Source organism: Spea bombifrons, chromosome 5, assembly GCF_027358695.1.
Source record: "Spea bombifrons isolate aSpeBom1 chromosome 5, aSpeBom1.2.pri, whole genome shotgun sequence".
Taxonomy (NCBI): domain Eukaryota; kingdom Metazoa; phylum Chordata; class Amphibia; order Anura; family Pelobatidae; genus Spea; species Spea bombifrons.
Window position 1 is genome coordinate 27,445,181 of NC_071091.1, and position 6,212 is coordinate 27,451,392.

The window sequence follows — 6,212 nt, forward strand, 5'->3', positions numbered from 1 at the left end:
GTCAGCTGACTAGGCTCAGCCAATCAGGGGCTGCCCCTCAGCCCTAGCCTCCTGATTGGTGGGTGGTGTCACCTGACCAGGGCCGACCAATCAGGGAGAGGGGAACCTGTGCCGGCTGCTGATTGGTTGCTGGAGTCAGCTGACTAGGCTCAGCCAATCAGGGGCTGCCCCTCAGCCCTAGCCTCCTGATTGGTGGGTGGTGTCACCTGACCAGGGCCGACCAATCAGGGAGAGGGGAACCTGTGCCGGCTGCTGATTGGTTGCTGGAGTCAGCTGACTAGGCTCAGCCAATCAGGGGCTGCCCCTCAGCCCTAGCCTCCTGATTGGTGGGTGGTGTCACCTGACCAGGGCCGACCAATCAGGGAGAGGGGAACCTGTGCCGGCTGCTGATTGGTTGCTGGAGTCAGCTGACTAGGCTCAGCCAATCAGGGGCTGCCCCTCAGCCCTAGCCTCCTGATTGGTGGGTATTGTCACCTGACCAGGGCCGACCAATCAGGGAGAGGGGAACCTGTGCCGGCTGCTGATTGGTTGCTGGAGTCAGCCAATCAGGGGCTGCCCCTCAGCCCTAGCCTCCTGATTGGTGCATTATGTCACAACGAGAGGTATCATATTTGATCATTATTTATTAATTATTAAATTGTTAAAGGAATCATTAATAATGAGACTTTCTTTTTTTTGCCGCTTGAATTTATGTGCACCAAGGTAACCGCAGCACTTTTCGCCGACATTACTGGCGCGGGAACAAGGTGGCAGCGGCCGGATTTGAACTCACGAGCAGCAGGATGGAAGGCCAACACCTTAACCACAGCTCCAAGTCAGAGATACTGGAAGGCGCCTCTCTCTGTAGCCTTTTGGTTTAGGTGTTAGTTTAGGTGATTCGTGAGGTTCTTGGTTCAATTCCCTAAGGCTTATTTTTGACGTGGATCACCACATAGACCAAAATTTAAGCCATCTTGTCTCGGCCCCTAAAAGCCACCATTCTTTAGTTGATTTAATGTGTTTGTTTGGAAGTCAGGCCAGCTAAAGGACTGTAAAACACTAAAGGATTGTTTTTCTCTGCACCCCCCCATGTCCAGTGTCTGTAGCCTAATGGGTAAGGTGTTGGACTTGTTGTCTTGAGGTTCTGAGTTCGATTCCACTAGGATCTAACTTTGTCCGTTGCGGGTTTTTTTTGTTTTTAATGACGCACATAGACCAAAACATAAGCCATCTTGTGTTCCGTCTTTCCCATGTGGCTATGTAGCGTAATGGTTAAGGAGCTAAGCTAGAGTGCTTAAGGTTGTGGGTTCGATTCCCTTGTGGTCTATCTTGAATTCTCTTTCAGTTCTCCTCTACATTGTGCTGTTTTTGTTGGTTGGTGAGGGAGAAAAAAGCCATTAGCAACCAGGTAGACCAAAACACAAGCCACCCAGTTCATGCATTTAAATTGAATTATTTAGTCAAAGGGATTTGGGTCACTCTGTTAGCATTAGCCATTTTCCCCACATTTGGATATTTTTATCATCATTCACAGGCCATACAAAATCATCTTAAAAATTACCCCTGCATTGTATATTTATCCCACCATACATCCCCACATTGTGAATGGCTGAACCTGGTCAAGTGACTCCACCAGCCAACCAGGCATTGGGATTGAGACCCGGGGGGGATTTAAGCATCACTTGCAGCCCTTGGTTCTTTTGTTGTTCATTTTCTTTGAGAAATCCAGGTGCTGTGGTTGCAGTAGGATGTGTCCAGGCCAGGGCTTATCTTTGTACAGTATTTCCCCTGTCTCTGTTTTTATATTGCCATTGGCCCTATTCTTTTGTGTTTTCGTTTTTTTTTCCCGCCTCCACCTTTGCTGTTACTGAAGGCACAAGGTGTCTCAGACCCTATCGTCTCAAATAATAGTAATGTCTTTTCCTTCACTTATCATGAGTAGTTCTTCTTCTTTCCATAGCTTTAACGTGTCCTGTTCAATCCCTTTTGTGTTGTGTCTTTGAAGCTAACATTCCCTCACTTTATTAGTCTGTACCGCTTCTGCTGGGAGGCTGTTCCATTTCTCTACCACTCTCGGAGTAAAGCTTCTTTACATTACATTTGAGCCTCTAACTCACTAGTTTCAGATTATGACCTTGTTTAACCATTTCTCCTTTTTTGAAACAATCATCCCTCCTGTGATTTGTTAAATGAATTTCAGGTATTTTCTCCAAGCTTATGCATATTGAGATTCCCTAGCCTCCTGATTGGTGGGTGGTGTCACCTGACCAGGGCCGACCAATCAGGGAGAGGGGAACCTGTGCCTTCTGCTGATTGGTTGCTGGAGTCAGCTGACTAGGCTCAGCCAATCAGGGGCTGCCCCTCAGCCCTAGCCTCCTGATTGGTGGGTGGTGTCACCTGACCAGGGCCGACCAATCAGGGAGAGGGGAACCTGTGCCGGCTGCTGATTGGTTGCTGGAGTCAGCTGACTAGGCTCAGCCAATCAGGGGCTGCCCCTCAGCCCTAGCCTCCTGATTGGTGGGTGGTGTCACCTGACCAGGGCCGACCAATCAGGGAGAGGGGAACCTGTGCCGGCTGCTGATTGGTTGCTGGAGTCAGCTGACTAGGCTCAGCCAATCAGGGGCTGCCCCTCAGCCCTAGCCTCCTGATTGGTGGGTGGTGTCACCTGACCAGGGCCGACCAATCAGGGAGAGGGGAACCTGTGCCGGCTGCTGATTGGTTGCTGGAGTCAGCTGACTAGGCTCAGCCAATCAGGGGCTGCCCCTCAGCCCTAGCCTCCTGATTGGTGGGTGGTGTCACCTGACCAGGGCCGACCAATCAGGGAGAGGGGAACCTGTGCCGGCTGCTGATTGGTTGCTGGAGTCAGCTGACTAGGCTCAGCCAATCAGGGGCTGCCCCTCAGCCCTAGCCTCCTGATTGGTGGGTGGTGTCACCTGACCAGGGCCGACCAATCAGGGAGAGGGGAACCTGTGCCGGCTGCTGATTGGTTGCTGGAGTCAGCTGACTAGGCTCAGCCAATCAGGGGCTGCCCCTCAGCCCTAGCCTCCTGATTGGTGGGTGGTGTCACCTGACCAGGGCCGACCAATCAGGGAGAGGGGAACCTGTGCCGGCTGCTGATTGGTTGCTGGAGTCAGCTGACTAGGCTCAGCCAATCAGGGGCTGCCCCTCAGCCCTAGCCTCCTGATTGGTGGGTGGTGTCACCTGACCGGGGCCGACCAATCAGGGAGAGGGGATCCTGTGCCGGCTGCTGATTGGTTGCTGGAGTCAGCTGACTAGGCTCAGCCAATCAGGGGCTGCCCCTCAGCCCTAGCCTCCTGATTGGTGGGTGGGTCACCTGACCAGGGCCGACCAATCAGGGAGAGGGGAACCTGTGCCGGCTGCTGATTGGTTGCTGGAGTCAGCCAATCAGGGGCTGCCCCTCAGCCCTAGCCTCCTGATTGGTGCATTATGTCACAACGAGAGGTATCATATTTGATCATTATTTATTAATTATTAAATTGTTAAAGGAATCATTAATAATGAGACTTTCTTTTTTTTGCCGCTTGAATTTATGTGCACCAAGGTAACCGCAGCACTTTTCGCCGACATTACTGGCGCGGGAACAAGGTGGCAGCGGCCGGATTTGAACTCACGAGCAGCGGGATGGAAGGCCAACACCTTAACCACAGCTCCAAGTCAGAGATACTGGAAGGCGCCTCTCTCTGTAGCCTTTTGGTTTAGGTGTTAGTTTAGGTGATTCGTGAGGTTCTTGGTTCAATTCCCTAAGGCTTATTTTTGACATGGATCACCACATAGACCAAAATTTAAGCCATCTTGTCTCGGCCCCTAAAAGCCACCATTCTTTAGTTGATTTAATGTGTTTGTTTGGAAGTCAGGCCAGCTAAAGGACTGTAAAAAACTAAAGGATTGTTTTTCTCTGAGCCCCCCCATGTCCAGTGTCTGTAGCCTAATGGGTAAGGTGTTGGACTTGTTGTCTTGAGGTTCTGAGTTCGATTCCACTAGGATCTAACTTTGTCCGTTGTGGGTTTTTTTTGTTTTTAATGACGCACATAGACCAAAACATAAGCCATCTTGTGTTCCGTCTCTCCCATGTGGCTATGTAGCGTAATGGTTAAGGAGCTAAGCTAGAGTGGTTAAGGTTGTGGGTTCGATTCCCTTGTGGTCTATCTTGAATTCTCTTTCAGTTCTCCTCTACATTGTGCTGTTTTTGTTGGTTGGTGAGGGAGAAAAAAGCCATTAGCAACCAGGTAGACCAAAACACAAGCCACCCAGTTCATGCATTTAAATTGAATTATTTAGTCAAAGGGATTTGGGTCACTCTGTTAGCATTAGCCATTTTCCCCACATTTGGATATTTTTATCATCATTCACAGGCCATACAAAATCATCTTAAAAATTACCCCTGCATTGTATATTTATCCCACCATACATCCCCACATTGTGATTGGCTGAACCTGGTCAAGTGACTCCACCAGCCAACCAGGCATTGGGATTGAGACCCGGGGGGGATTTAAGCATCACTTGCAGCCCTTGGTTCTTTTGTTGTTCATTTTCTTTGAGAAATCCAGGTGCTGTGGTTGCAGTAGGATGTGTCCAGGCCAGGGCTTATCTTTGTACAGTATTTCCCCTGTCTCTGTTTTTATATTGCCATTGGCCCTATTCTTTTGTGTTTTAGTTTTTTTTTCCCCGCCTCCACCTTTGCTGTTACTGAAGGCACAAGGTGTCTCAGACCCTATCGTCTCAAATAATAGTAATGTCTTTTCCTTCACTTATCATGAGTAGTTCTTCTTCTTTCCATAGCTTTAACGTGTCCTGTTCAATCCCTTTTGTGTTGTGTCTTTGAAGCTAACATTCCCTCACTTTATTAGTCTCTACCGCTTCTGCTGGGAGGCTGTTCCATTTCTCTACCACTCTCGGAGTAAAGCTTCTTTACATTACATTTGAGCCTCTAACTCACTAGTTTCAGATTATGACCTTGTTTAACCATTTCTCCTTTTTTGAAACAATCATCCCTCCTGTGATTTGTTAAATGAATTTCAGGTATTTTCTCCAAGCTTATGCATATTGAGATTCCCTAGCCTCCTGATTGGTGGGTGGTGTCACCTGACCAGGGCCGACCAATCAGGGAGAGGGGAACCTGTGCCGGCTGCTGATTGGTTGCTGGAGTCAGCTGACTAGGCTCAGCCAATCAGGGGCTGCCCCTCAGCCCTAGCCTCCTGATTGGTGGGTGGTGTCACCTGACCAGGGCCGACCAATCAGGGAGAGGGGAACCTGTGCCGGCTGCTGATTGGTTGCTGGAGTCAGCTGACTAGGCTCAGCCAATCAGGGGCTGCCCCTCAGCCCTAGCCTCCTGATTGGTGGGTGGTGTCACCTGACCAGGGCCGACCAATCAGGGAGAGGGGAACCTGTGCCGGCTGCTGATTGGTTGCTGGAGTCAGCTGACTAGGCTCAGCCAATCAGGGGCTGCCCCTCAGCCCTAGCCTCCTGATTGGTGGGTGGTGTCACCTGACCAGGGCCGACCAATCAGGGAGAGGGGAACCTGTGCCGGCTGCTGATTGGTTGCTGGAGTCAGCTGACTAGGCTCAGCCAATCAGGGGCTGCCCCTCAGCCCTAGCCTCCTGATTGGTGGGTGGTGTCACCTGACCGGGGCCGACCAATCAGGGAGAGGGGATCCTGTGCCGGCTGCTGATTGGTTGCTGGAGTCAGCTGACTAGGCTCAGCCAATCAGGGGCTGCCCCTCAGCCCTAGCCTCCTGATTGGTGGGTGGGTCACCTGACCAGGGCCGACCAATCAGGGAGAGGGGAACCTGTGCCGGCTGCTGATTGGTTGCTGGAGTCAGCCAATCAGGGGCTGCCCCTCAGCCCTAGCCTCCTGATTGGTGCATTATGTCACAACGAGAGGTATCATATTTGATCATTATTTATTAATTATTAAATTGTTAAAGGAATCATTAATAATGAGACTTTCTTTTTTTTGCCGCTTGAATTTATGTGCACCAAGGTAACCGCAGCACTTTTCGCCGACATTACTGGCGCGGGAACAAGGTGGCAGCGGCCGGATTTGAACTCACGAGCAGCGGGATGGAAGGCCAACACCTTAACCACAGCTCCAAGTCAGAGATACTGGAAGGCGCCTCTCTCTGTAGCCTTTTGGTTTAGGTGTTAGTTTAGGTGATTCGTGAGGTTCTTGGTTCAATTCCCTAAGGCTTATTTTTGACATGGATCACCACATAG